This window comes from Notamacropus eugenii, chromosome 2 (genome assembly GCF_028372415.1).
Source record: "Notamacropus eugenii isolate mMacEug1 chromosome 2, mMacEug1.pri_v2, whole genome shotgun sequence".
NCBI lineage: Eukaryota > Metazoa > Chordata > Mammalia > Diprotodontia > Macropodidae > Notamacropus > Notamacropus eugenii.
In genome coordinates, this window is record NC_092873.1 from 104159267 (window position 1) to 104174556 (window position 15290).

The following is a 15290-nucleotide window of genomic DNA, read 5'->3' on the forward strand; positions in this document are numbered from 1 at the left end:
ATCAATATGTTGTGTTTTTTTTAAAGCAAAGGAAACAACATTTACAGATAGAAAATGCTAAATAGCCAACACATAATTGTATGTTTTGAAAAGGAAAGTAATATGGAAGCACTGGAGCTTATTGAGTATATGTGGGAGTCCATAACCAGTGAATGATGGATTGGGGTGAGGAGATAATTTGGAAACTGTTGCAATAATCATAAGGCGATGCAGGTTTGAATCAGAAGGGGTCATATGCAAGAGGTGTTGTCTTCACACACACACATATACATACACACACACACATACACAAACTAGTATGTGACTGGATATGTAGGGAGAGTGAAGATGACATTGAAGTTTCAGACATGGATGACTGGATGGATGTTGATGCTCTCATTAAGAATAGCGGATTTGGGGGTGGAGTTGGGTGCAAAGGAGTTCACCCTGTGGTGGTCCCTGCCTCCTCTTCCCTATCTCTTCCAACTCTGGTTGCTGTTGCAACAATGTTGCTTGTGGCTGTTGGGATACTCCCCCACAGTGGGAGAGACTGGCAAAAAGCCCCGAATGTCAGCCATTCTGTTGAATCACTGCCATTTCTCTGAGATCATCTTTAACTACTTGAAGAAATTTTCCATCCCTAGAGGAGATATCACATGCTATTACCTCCTCACTCAGCATTTCATTCTCTACCAGAAAGACAGTTGGCATCTTTAGCGAAGGATGGAGGACAACCAAAAAATAGGACATCTTTATGGGGCCCGCTTTGCCTGCTGCCCTCCACAGCAAATTGTTTTACAGCAACAAGTACAGTTGAAATCTTCCTACCTTCCCAGGTTCAATGGTGTTGTTTTGTTTGGGGAGGCAGTGTCTCTTTCCAATTCCATCCAGAAAGTGAGGAGGACATGTTCGTGGTCACCACTCAGCGAAAGGAGCAGAAGGAGACTGAGCAGCTCAAATGGGAACTACACCAACAGAACCAGGAGCTGAGAGGCCCCTGTGTTAGTCTCCAGAAACACCAATACATGCAGGGTGAACTCCAAAGTGCACAGCAACTGCAGGGGAGACTAGAGTGTCTTGATAGATATCACTAAGTAGCACAGGATTAGTGAAGTAATGAAGAGAATGAGGGTCTGAATGGACAGAAAGGCTGTTGGGAGACAGATCCAGTTCAGCTTAAAGTGGAGAACCAGAACGTATCCTCAGAAAATGGGCAGCAAGCTGAAGACCAGCCTTGATCACCTTGATCACTTTCTGGTAGAGATTTCACTTCTGGATAAGGAAGAATAAAGGATACTTATAATTCTGTTCTTTCTTGATTGCTGAGGAAAAATAAAATCACCTAGTAAAAAAATAGTTCATATAAGGGAAATGGATATGATGTGAGAAATGGGATGTCAAAAACAAGTCTGGAAAACACTGGATGATAAAACTAGGAGACCAGTATAAAATAAAATAAAAAGAGGAAGTAATAAGAATTCATTAGGAAAAGCAGCTAGCAGGGCACACCAGGGCCAAGGCTACTTGTGATATTATCTTCCGTAGGCTGAGAAGTTCTTATTAAAGGAACCCCCAAATCCACTATTCTTAATGAGAGCATCAACATCCATCCAGTCTTCCATGTCTGAAACTTCAAAGTCATTTTCACTCTCCAGTCTCAAGGGGTATTAATAAAGGCCTCTCCTGTACTAGAAAATTAAGAATAGAAACAAAGAACAAACATGAGATGCCCTAGAGATGTCATGGGAGAGGAAAACTTAGAGATAACAGCAGGAATTCCACAGGAGAGGCTGAATGAATGGAGGTGGCTTTGATCAAGACAGTGAAACCACAAGTTATGTTTTCATATAAAAAAAATAGTTGAGAGCATCCTGTGTGCCAGCCACTCTGCTAATCTGGGGGAATATATAGAAAGGCAAAAAATATTCCCTCTTCTTGAGCTCAGGGTGCAAGGGAGGAAACAGCATGCTCAGTTCAAATAAGAGCTTTACAGAAAAAATTCACGATAACCTCTGAGGGAAGGTACTGACATGAAGGAGGACTTGAAATGACTTCTTGTAGAAGGTGGGACTTTAGCTGAGACTTGAAAGATGTTAGGGAAGTGAGGAGAAGAATGTGCTTCAGGCATGGGGGACAGAAAGGTATGAAGCAGACAGTTTATGAAGGGCTTTAACAGACAAAGAAAAGATTTTATATTTCATCCTAAAGACAATAAGGATCCAGTGGTGAGTGGAATCATCTTTGAAGATGTTTTTGTACATTTTGTACATTTTTTTGTGTATTTTGACCCCAGAGTGGCATTCCACACCTGCCAGCGTAATCAGGCCAGGGTTGGATAAACAGACAATTTTTAGGGCACCTTTTCTAAACCCATTCCTCACACCAGGAGGTAAGCAGTGAGATCCTTAACAGGCTGCTCAGACACCCAGGGGGCTGTGGAGTTCCACTGCTGCTTCCAGTGAGAAACAACTCTACGGCCTTCGTTGCCTGTGTTCAGGGTTGTGACTCCAGTTTTCAGTATGTCCACATCTCCTGCTTCATCACTTGCCTGTTGCCACAGAACTTTGAGGTATAATAGTATAATGTTATGGGTGATGTCTTTTGATTTGTGCATAAACTGGATTTAAGTGAGGCAGAGTTGAACAAAGTCATCAGCCTCACTCACTACTCCAGAGTCATCACAGTCCAGTGGCAGTACAGAATCAAGACAACTAGTGATGGATGGATAACCTTGGCATCTTCACTGTCTAACCAAACTCTGAGCCCTCCACATCGCTGCTTCAGCTGCCTTCATGGACATTAGAAAAAATTCCCACCAGGGGAAGTCTTCACATGCTGGGGCTAGACACCTCTCTAACTCAACAATGGGTTTGAGACCTCTTGATTACCCTCAATCTGATTTGCTTGGTCCACCGAAAGGAGGGTATGGCTGCTGCACATGCTGCAGCCCTTTGGAGACACAAGTGAGAGTTGGTTGGAACAGGGTGGCACCAAAAGTGGAAAAGAGACCTGAAAAGGGATTGGCAACCATCACATCAAAAGTACTGGTCTTCCCTGAACACACCAGTTGATTGAATTGAAGGGTGAAATAAACTTGTTTTAGGAAGATCAATTTGGTAGCTGGTAGAGGACGGGGAGAAATGGGGCAGGGAGACTAGACAGCAAACAAGAGAAGCTTTGGGGAGAAATATGGTAAGCCCATTTTGGGATAAGTTGAGTTTGAAGTGGTGAGAAATCCAACCATTGATAATCTATAGGCAATGGGTTCTTAACCTGTCGTGTCCAGAATCCTTTTGGCAACCTGCTGAAGCCTATGAACCCAGTTATGAGAGAAATACCTCCTCTTTGAACTTCTGTAGGCGGTTACTGTTGCTGAAATAAATCTACCACAACACGGATATTGCAGAGGTTAAAAACTCAGGTCTTATGCTCAAGCACAACTTCAGGATTAAAATAAAAAGCCTTGAATGAGGATTAGAGTTTATGATTAAGTCTTTGTAGAGAAAATTATATCAAATAGACAAAGAAATACATTCTTTTACATATTGCAATCTCATATTCTTTTAGGCAATAAAATATTTTTTGTAAAGATTAATTCATAATCCTACTATACTTTCAATGCCATAAATATTGAACAAATGTGAACAGGAACATACTCTCATACATCTCCCAAGGAAATGTAATCAATTAAACAGTTAACAGTTAAACAGACTCCGCTGGCAAACTTAGTCAGATTTCAGAATAAACACTGCATTTGCCAGATCTTACACTTGTAAAACCTATACTGCTTCATGTTAAAGAAGTCACAGTTGGCTAATTGAGAGGAAAGGATTTATATGCCTTTAAGCCTCAGTGTTAGGGAAATTCTTCCACAAACAAAATATTATTGGTCAGGAGTCGTATTCTTTGTTTTTTCTCACTTGGATTCTTATCTTGGAAATGTCAAAAGTCTTCCCTTGATTCAGGGACTCTTTTTTTTGTTTTTTTTTGAGGCAATTGAAGTTCAGTGAGCTGCCCATGGTCATACATCCAATATCAAATACCTGAGGCCAGATTTGAACTCTGTCTTCCTGACTCCAGAGTGGGTACTCTATTCACTGCTTGTTTTCTGAGCCAGTTGAGGTTAACAGGAAATAGGTTTCAGGAGTGACCAGGTGTTCAGAAGGAAAGGCATAATAAAATATAACTTAAAAAATAAATTGAAATGTTCCCATCATTATTTTCTTTGCTTTAATCGTAGAAGCATCTGCAATACCTCAAAGATCAAAGAGTCAAATACTTTATCAGGCAACCACAAGTACCAGGAAACATTAATGACCACTTATATTCAATAAAATGAAATGTCCTCAATATAGGTTGCCCCTTATAACCCACTCCAAATATCCATTACCAAATTTGTTTCTTCTTGGTTCTTAACTGTGTCATGTGGCCATCATATTCTGGGAAATATTTTCCCTTGGGAAGTCTGGAATAGACTTTATTTCTAGGACAGCTCTGGACAAGGCTACTACTAGTAGATTTGCTTCCCTGGTTCCAGGTTACTTGCAGAATTCCTAGACAATGCTGCTAAAACCTACTACTTATAAGACCTCATACGATTTAGTAAGGCCTAACTGAACCTCTTTAATTTGCTCTTCCAGTAACTAGTTAAATCAGCTCTTTTCTTAAGGAGCTAACCTTGTTAATAACAGAACTACAGGAACATCCAGTTAAGAACCCATAATTCATCTGAGAGTTCAGAGAATTTCAGGTTTAACATAGCACTTCACTTTTGTATGTTTATCTGCACTTTGTACCTGACATAATTAATGCCATCTACAGAATGAATGCAGCATTAAAAGATCCATGAAATTTTGATTGTAAAATGAGCCCTTCTGTCTCTTAATATTATGAGAGAAAGACTTTAAAGTGTGGGTGAGAGATAGAGTGATTTGTTATTAATGCAATTTTATATGTAAAATCCACAATTAATTTTTGAGAACTTACAATATTAAAACATAATTAAAGTCTGTTTTTTGTAGTGGTGAATGAAAGAAAAGGTGTTTTTAAACAACGGAAAAAATCATCTATGTATATTGGATTGAATCTTCAGGGTGATCAGTACTTTAATTGTTCAATCTTGTTCTTAATTGTAATTAATTATCTTCAAGATAAAAAGAAAAAAATTAAAACTAAATCATCCAGGAACATTATACTGACTTGTACTTTGGTCATTGTTACTAATAGATTGCTTGGAAGCCAATTACAAGCAAATATATTCTATTTCTTTTTTAAAAAAAGAGTCTCATTGATTTTCTCAATATAAAGCTTGTATGAAACTTAAACTTTTACATTTTTATCATATCACATCTTTGTCCTATTCCCCCTTTGAGAATATAAGTATGTATAAGTCATCATATCATCTAGAAAATAGAGCATACTGTGCAGACTTGATGTCATACATAAATGCATAATCATTTACAAGGAGAAAGATGGCAAATCAAAGAACTCATTTACCTAGTTATTTAAATAGGAAACTGAAACAAATTAGAGGCCCAAATTTAGAACAAATATGTTAAAAAAGCAATTAAGTTTTTTCATGCTTTCATCCTATTAAAGTAACCTGGAGATGTTCAAGTATTGCAACAAAATTGTATTATACAAATTTTAAAGTTTACCTTTCATGGTGATAGACTTTTGCTATGAGATGAAGAATTAGAGATATACTTATAACAATACCAAGCCAGTCTCATCAAATGCACAGACCAATTTGTCATAAGTGTAACAGGATAAAGAGGATAAGTTTAAAATTCTTGGTGACTTTACTACCAGAATGATGTAGACTATAAGACATGGCAAGGAGTCCTTGAGAGGAATGGAGCGTGGAACAGTAACAGTAATGGCCACTTATTACTAAAGATTGTGGCTTCTCATGACCTCATCAGCAACACTGGTTTTCATTTACCTAAGTGTAGTAAAACTTTGTGGATGCATCCTTGCAGCAAACATTGACATTTAATAGTTTACAGCATTGCAAAGAGAAGAGACAGACAGGACAGGAGTGTGACAAAGGTGATGTGTGGTGCAGAGTACTGGACCGATCATGGACTTACCTTCTCCAAGCTAAACATTCAAATTCAGCAAAAGTGGTGACTCCGAAGTGAGATGAAGACTAGCAAGCTCAATGTCAACAGATGAGAGCACTTCTCCGTGTGTGAACAATTTATTGCCAACTTGGGAGGAAAGTTGAGCTGACACATGATTAGCAATGGTGCAACTGCAAAAGAATGGGCAGCTTTCAGAGATTTGATGTACAGCACTGCATTTACTTATCTGGACCAGAACACATGCAAACATCAATATTGGTCTGCCAAAAATGATGAAGAAATTCTGAAGCTACTAATGAAAAGCCAGAACTTCATAAGGTTCACCAGCAGTATACTTCATCCATCTCTGAGAAGGTAGCATTTAATTCCATTAAAAGTAAAGAACAAGTGAAACTTAGATGCAGGATTTTGGCTCACGTAAGACTTCAGTTTTATACTGATAGTAACTATCCAAAGCACTTTGAATTGGATTCCCTGAAGGCTATTTATGGAGCAAAGACCTATGGTCCATCTCAATTACTCAGTGCTGATGGAGTCACATTGATTAATGATAAGGACATGGTCCTGGAAAGGTGAAATGAACATTTCCATAAGTGTTTAAACAGAATATGATTAGTCAATACTACAGACACTGAACATATACTTCAAGTTAAAGTCAGTCCCTCTGGAGCTGAACATCTAAATGAAGAATAGGTTTTGAATGCCCATGTGTGTAAAAGTTTTTGATTTTGTTTTAGCTGAAATTTACAAGGCAATGGGTCTACTACTCATACAAGAACTGAAAGAAAACTTCTGGGTTATATTGCAAGAGGAGGTAATCTCCCAGGAGTTCAAGGATGCCTCCATTGTCCAGCTCTAGAAAAGAGAAAACAAATTGAATTGTTCTGTGACAATCATGCGGCTGGAGTGAGGGTGGAATGGAGGAGGAATATCTCTCTCTTAGTGACTGCTGTCAAGGTTCTTGTCAGAAACATCCACAATAGAAGGATGGTCATATACCACTAGAGTCACTGAGGCTTCAGAAAGGGCTGAGGAATATGCTGTTTGCTGCCCAACAACTCCGGGCAAAATTCCAGGAACAGAATTGGCAACATTTGCCAATTTGACCAAGACTATCAGTCATGCAGGCTTGTGGAAGTTCATGGTAAAATTTTTTTGACTTTTTTTGTTTTTTGTTTGACTCTCATCCTGCTTTCCTCTAGCCAATCTGGAGCAGTATTTACCAAATTTTTTCTTTTCTTTCTTTTTTATATTCAACAAATTTTGTTTTTGGCATATTAGCCAGAGATAACTTTTTCAACAGTAGCCTTAATCAATTTGATAAATATGCCTGGTAAAAGGGTCTTCTTTGTTAGAACACAAGGTCAAAAGCATTAAATTTGCTTAATTTTAAAATTGGGAACTTAAGCATCTTGTAAATTCTACTTAAAGAAGTTACCAGGAGGGCGGAGCCAAGATGGCAGAGTAGAAAGATGCGCATACACATAGCTCCGAACCCACAACCCATAGAACAAATACAAAGGAGTAACTCAGGGTGAATTCTGCACCCAGAGGCCACAGAATATTGGAGCAAGGGAGATTTCTGCTCCGGAGAGACCTGCAAACTTCTCGCAAAAGGTCCGTCGTGCTGCAGACACAGAGCCCAGCCCAGATCTGCCGCGGCCACGGCACCAAGAAAAGCAGATCCGAGCAGGCTTCAGGGATGGGATCTCCAGGGGCCGCACAAGTCCCTCCACCCACAGGTGATGGGGGTCGGTGAGAGAGTCTCTTTGGCGGGTCGAGGGGAGAGTGGGGTGCCCCCATGGCTTGGGCCCCTTTGGGAGGCAGAAGCTGAGGGGCGGCGGCAGACCGGGGCTTCCCAAGCAGGCAGGAGCCGGGATCCATTGTTGAAGGTCTGTGCATAAACTCCCTGAGGGAACTGAGCCTGAGATGTGGCCCTGCCCTGACCTGAGCACCTGATCTTAATCTCACACTGAATAGCAGCCCTGCCCCTGCCCAAAATCGTGAGGCTGGAAGCAGCATTTGAATCTCAGACCCCAAGTGCTGGCTGGGAGGATCAGGAGGTAAGGTGGGTGTGAGGAGAATATTCAGAGGTCAAGTCACTGGCTGGGAAAATGCCCAGAAAAGGGAAAAGAAATAAGACTATAGAAGGTTACTTTCTTGGTGAACAGGCATTTCCTCCCTTCCTTTCTGATGAGGAAGAACAATGCTTACCATCAGGCAAAGACACAAAAGTCAAGGCTTCTGTGCCCTAGCCCACCCAATGGGCTCAGGCCATGGAAGAGCTCAAAAAGAATTTTGAAAATCAAGTTAGAGAGGTGGAGGAAAAGCTGGGAAGAGAAATGAGAGACATGAAGTCAAAGCATGAACAGCAGGTCAGCACCCTGCTAAAGGAGACCCCAAAAAATGTTAAAGAAAGTTAAAGAAAACTAGCCTAACTCAATTGGCAAAAGAGGTTCAAAAAGCCAATGAGGAGAAGAATGCTTTCAAAAGCAGAATTAGCCAAATGGAAAAGGAGACTCAAAAGCTCACTGAAGAAAATAGTTCTTTCAAAATTAGAATGACACAGATGGAGGCTAAGGACTTTATGAGAAAGCAAGAAATCACAGAACAAAGCCAGAAGAATGGAAAAATGGAAGATAATGTGAAATATCTCACTGGAAAAACAACTGACCTGGAAAATAGATCCAGGAGAGACAATTTAAAAATTATGGGACTACCTGAAAGCCATGATCAAAAGAAGAGCCTAGACATCATCTTTCATGAAATTATCAAGGAAAACTGCCCTGAGATTCTAGAACCAGAGGGCAAAACAAATATTCAAGGAATCCACAGAACACCGCTTGAAAGAGATCCAAAAAGAGAAACTCCTAGGAACATTGTAGCCAAATTCCAGAGTTCCCTGGTCAAGGAGAAAATATTGCAAGCAGCTAGAAAGAAACAATTCAAATATTGTGGAAATACAATCAGGATAACACAAGATCTAGCAGCCTCTACATTAAGGGATCGAAGGGAATGGAATAGGAAATTCCAGAAGTCAAAGGAACTAGGACTAAAACCAAGAATCACCTACCCCGCAAAACTGAGTATAATACTTCAGGGGAAAAATTGGTCTTTCAATGAAATAGAGGATTTTCAAGCATTCTTGATGAAAAGACCAGAGCTGAAAAGAAAATTTGACTTTCAAACACAAGAATGAGGAGAAGCATGAAAAGGTGAACAGCAAAGAGAAGTCATAAGGGACTTACTAAAGTTGAACTGTTTACATTTCTACATGGAAAGACAATATTTGTAACTCTTGAAACATTTCAGTATCTGGTTACTGGGTGGGATTACACACACGCACATGCACACACACACACATACATAGAGACAGAGTGCACAGAGTGAATTGAAGAGGAAGATTTAAAAAAATGAAATCAAGCAGTGAGAGAGAAATATATTGGGAGGAGAAAGGGAGAAATTGAATGGGGTATATTATCTCTCATAAAAGAGGCAAGCAAAAGACTCATTAGTGGAGGGATAAAGAGGGGAGGTGAGAGAAAAACATGAAGTCTACTCTCATCACATTCCACTAAAGGAAAGAATAAAATGCACACTCATTTTGGTATGAAAACCTATCTTACAATACAGGAAAGTGGGAGATAAGGGGATAAGCAGGGTGGGGGAGATGATAGAAGGGAGGGCATGGGGAAGAGAGTGCAATTTGAGGTCGACACTCATGGGGAGGGATAGGATCAAAAGAGAATAGAAGTAATGGGGGACAGGATAGGATGGAGGGTAATATAGTTAGTCCTATAAAACACAACTATTATGGAAGTCATTTGTAAAACTACACAGATTTGGCCTATATTGAATTGCTTGCCTTCCAAAGGGAAGGGGTGGAGAGGGAGGGAGGTAAAGAAAGTGTTAGGATGAACTGTTGAGTAATGTTCTTGACACTAGGAAATAAGAAATACAGGTAAAGGGGTATAGAAAGCTATCTAGCCCTACAGGACAAAAGAGAAGATGGAGACAAGGGCAGAGAGGAATGATAGAAGAGAGAGCAGATTGGTCATAGGGGCAATTAGAATGCTTGGCGTTTGGGGGGGGGAGGGGACAAAAGGGGAGAAAATTTGGAACCCAAAATTTTGTGAAAATGAATGTTCAAAGTTAAATAAATTTAAAAAAAAAAAGAAGTTACCAATCACATTCTATTAAGGACCACAAACATAAATGTGTTTAATATAAAAACACAAGTTTTGATGTAATTTATTTTTAATGAGAATTTGATGTACAAATATTAACAAAATAAATTCTAATAGTGTAAATTATTTCATTGTGCCATTTTATTTTTATAGTACATAAATGCAAGCATATTTTGGCTTATGAAAAATATTAAAATATAACCTTGATTAGTCAGGATGCTTAGGGTATAGACCTGTCTAACTAATGACTAGTATTTAATTCCTCTCAGTAAAAATATTTCAAAAATGTAGTAGTTGACTTTTTTGTCTTAATTTTACTATCTTTTACTAAGTTAACCACATTGTGATGCCTAAGAATCTTGCTGTGCATTAGTCAAAATGAAGATTAATCAAGTCTAGCTTTCTAATGTCATGTACAATGTTACAATACCAAAAACATCAGAAAATACACGTGGCTAGATAAGTTGCATTTTTTATAAGAATCTTTTGCCTTTTTCATGAGCATTTGATCAAAAATTGCAGTATCATGGGATGATATCACTGAAAAAAATCAAAGAAAACTTGCTCTAAGGGTGCTAATTTTTGTTTGTCAAACAAAGTTGTGTTTTCTTACAAAATAACAAAGAATTTAAGATATTTTTTTTCTGAGACTTCATTTCGTACAAAGTGAGCAAGGATGCTAAGCATTATGTCTGTTTGTTAGCACTTTCCTATTATGACCCATTTCCCTTTTCTTTTAAGGTTTATCTCTTCCTTTCTTTATAGATATCTAGGAAGACATCCATGTTTTATCCTCTATAGTAGATAAAAGAGTATATACCTGCCTCTCTTTTGCTGTTTGTTTATATAGCCTAGCATTTACTTTTTTCTTCTCCACTCTGTTGCTGCTTTCTTTTTCTCATTTCAGCCCTTTTGGCACTCATTCTTACTCCTTCCGGATTTTGTGGATCACCATGATGTTACTTCTTATCTCTTGTATGGCTTGCTCCTTTCTCTCTTTCCTACCACTTCAATTTTAATTTGACTTTTCTGTTTTCAGGGATCATGTTGCTTAAACTGTCTCTTTTCACCCTACCATCCTCCTTAAACTTTGAGTTCCATACACTAAAGGATAGCTTATGGCCCATCTTGAAGTTTATGTGATTTCAGGTCTTCTCAATGATATTCTTTCCTTTACAGATTCAACTCAGAGTTATCCAGAAAAAAAGATCGTGGTTATATGAGAGTTCTTAGAATATACTCATGTAGGGATATAACTCAGCAAGAGCTATATTTACTTTAGATTCCTTCTACTAACTGTATTCAATTCTACAGAGAAATAGGTAGATTATCTGGGGTGAGATAATTGGAATAAGTTCATATTGTTCAGTTAATGGTACTTCGGAGTTAACTAGAAATACAAATGAAATATTGGAGTCAGTTGAGACCTAGAAAACCTAAATGATAATAAACACAAATATTTACATGTTAATCAATCATTAATATTCTTATCTGAAAATGTATGTAACATATAGATTTGTACACTTCTTTTTATTTTCTCTGGCAGTTCCTATTTGTAACTCAGACAAATAATCTAATCTATGGTTGTCACATGACCTTAAACAAGAAATTTTCATTTTCTTATTTTACTGGTAAAGAATTAGTTCTCAGTAATATCACCTTTCTATTGTAAAATGAAAGAGAAACTCCTTCCATAAATGTAGTGAGGTAGCAGAGGAAAGGTTTGCTTCTTTTTTAAGGTAGCTGTTTTATTCATGGGATGTATTCCTTCATTAATGTGAAGGTTCAGTGTCCTTATAAGAGTAGGTACAAAAAATGGTAGATAGTCTGAATGCAACGCTGAAAAATAAGTATCACTGTTTATTTGGAAAGACAACGGTAAATGTCCATTCAGCAGAAATCAACAAATCTCAACTTGATCTCCAGGAATAATTCATAGTTCTGAGCCATGCTTTATGAAAACATTCCCAGCAGTCTATGCAGGATTTACTCCTATTCCATCATTTATAATTATAGCACTTTTTGTTGCAGGAGCTTTAAGTTTTTCTTCTTATTAAAAAAATATTTATTTTTAGTTTTCTGCAATCACATCCCAAAATCTTAGATTTTCTTCCCCTCCCTCCTCCTTTCGCCTTCTCTCCACCCTGCCTTCCCAAGACTGTATGCAATCTTATATAGGTTCTACACATACATTCTTACGAAATATATTTTTCACTTCACTCCTGTTGCTTGGAAGAATGAAAATGAATTGCAGAAACCATGAGAAAAACCAAATGAAACCAAAACAAAATACAAGCGAAAATAGGTTGCTTTATTCTGCTATCCAGTTCCATAGCTCTTACTCTGGATGTGGAAGACATTTTGCCTCAAGAGACCACTGGGTGTTTTTTGGGTCTTTTTATTGCTGTGAAGGGCTAAGTCCACCAGAAAAATTCCTTGCACAACTGTGGTTGTTACTGTGTGCAAAGTTTTCCAGATTCTGTTCCTTTCACTCAGTATCAGTTCATATAAGTCCTTCCAGGTCTTTCTGAAGTCTTCCTGTTCATCATTTCTTAAAGCATGGTAGGATTCCATTACATTCATACACCACGACTTGTTCAGTCATTCTCCAATTGATGGGCATCCCCTCGATTTACAATTCTTGGTCACCACAAAGGGCATTACTATAAACATTTTTGTATATGTGGGACCCTTTCCCACTTTCGTGATCTCTTTGTGATATAGTCCTAGAAGCAATGTTGCTGGGTTAAAGGGTATGCACATTTTTGTAGGCCTTTGGGCATATTTTCAAATTGCTCTCCATAATATTTGAATCAGCTCATAGCTCCACCAACAATGAATTAATGGTCCAACTCTCACAAATCTTTTCCAACATTTATCATCTTACTCTTTTGTCATGCTAGCCAGTCAGATAGGTGTGATATGGTACCTCTGAGTTGTTTTGATTTGAATCTCTCTAATCAATAGAGATTTGGAGCATTTTTTCATAGGACTATAGATAGCTTTAATTTCTTCCTCTGAAGACTGCTTGTTCATGTCCTTTGACCATTTATCAATTGGGGAATGACTTGTACTCTTGTACGTTTGAATCAGTTGTCTCTATATTTTAGAAATGAGGGCTTTATCACAGACACTAGTTGCAAAAATTCTTTCCCAGTTTTCTGCTTCCCTCCTAATCTTGGTTGCATTGGGTTTGTTTGTGCAAAAACTTTTTAATTTAATGTAATAAAAATTATACATTTTACATTTCACAATGTCCTCTATCTCTTGTTTGGTCAAAAATTTCTTCAGTTTCCATAAATCTGACTAACGCTCTATTCCTTGCTCCCCGAATTTGCTTGTAGTATCAGTCTTTATACCTAGATCATGTATCTATTTGATATTTATTCCTGTGTACCATATCAGGCATTGGTCTATGCTCACTTTCCAACACACCGTTATCCAATTTTCCCAGCAGTTTTTGTCAAACACTGAGTTCTTATCCCAGAACCTGGTGTCCTTGGGTTTATCAAGCACTACATTGCTATAGTCATTGACTACTGTGTCTTGACTACCTAATCTATTCCACTGGTCTACCCTTCTGTTTCTTAGCCAGTACCAAGTGGTTTTGATGATTGCTGCTTGATAAGACAATTTGAGATCTGGAAGGGCTAGGACACCTTCCCTAGCATTTTATTTTCATTAGTTCCCTAGATATTCTGGATCTTTTATTTGTCCAGGTTAATTTTGATATTATTTTTTCTAACTTTAGACAATAATTATCTGGTAGTTTGATTGGTAGGGCATTGAATAAGTAAATTAATTTAGGCAAAATTGTCATTTTTATTATATGAGCACAGCCTACCCATGAGCAACTGATGTTTTTTCACTTACTTAGATCTGAATTTATTTGTATGAAAAGTGTTTTGTTATTGATTCATATAGTTACTGGCTTTGTTCTGGCAGGCAGACTCCCAGATGTTATGGAGTATCTATCATAGATTTAAATGTGATTTCTCTTTCTATCACTTGCAGTTGGGCTTTGTTAGTAATATATAGAAATGTAGATGATTTCTGTGAGTTTATTTAGTAACCTGCAGCTTTGCCAAAGTTGTTTATTATTTCAAGTAATTTTTTACTTGATTCTCTGGGATTCTCTAAGTATATCATCATATCATTTGCAAAGAGTGATAACTTAGTTTCTTCTTTGCTTATTCTAATTCCTTCATTTTCTTTTTCTTCTTTAAGTCCTAAAGCTAACATTTATAATATCATCTTGAATAACAATGATGATAATGGACATTCTTGTTTCACCCCTGTTCTTGTTGTAAATACATCTAGGTTGTCTTCATTACATGTAATGCTTGTTGATGATTTTAGGTAGTTACTGCTTATTATTTTATGGAAGACTCCATTTATTCCTATTGTCTCCCATGTTTTCAATAGGAATGAGTGTTGTATTTTGTCAAAAACTTTTTCTGCATCTGTTGATAGAATGATATGGTTTCTATTAGTTTTGTTATTGATATGATCAATAATGCCTATAGTTTTCCTAATATTGTACCAGCCCTGCATTCCTGGTATAAATCCTCCCTGATCATAATGCATCGTTCTCATGATAAATTGATAAATTCTTTTTGTTAACATCTTCTTTAAAATTTTTGCATCTATATTCATTAGAGAAATTGATTTATTCTTTTCTTTCTGTGCTTTGGTTCTTCTTGGTTTAGGTATCAAAAGCATATTTGCTGTCATAAAAAGTATTTGCTAGGACTCCTTCTTCACCAATTTCCCCCAGTACTCTATACAGTATTGTAATTATCTGTTCTTTAAATGTTTGATAGAATTCACTTGTAAATCCATGTGGCCCTGGAGATTTTTTTGTAGAGAGTTCATTGATGGCTTGTTCAATTTCTTTTTCTGAGATGGAGTTATTTAAGTATTCACCTTCCTCTTCTGTGAATCTGGGCAATTTATATTTTCTAAAAATATTCATTCATCTCTCTTAGACTGCAAAATTTCTGAGTATACAGTTGGGCAGAGTAATTTCTAAATATTG

General features: G+C 37.6%; 1 pseudogene; it reads left to right on the plus strand.

Moving 5' to 3' along the window:
* The first annotated feature begins 249 nt into the window (after positions 1-249).
* On the plus strand, positions 250-1306 carry LOC140526158 (calcium-binding and coiled-coil domain-containing protein 2-like; annotated as a pseudogene).
* The last annotated feature ends 13984 nt before the right edge of the window (positions 1307-15290 follow it).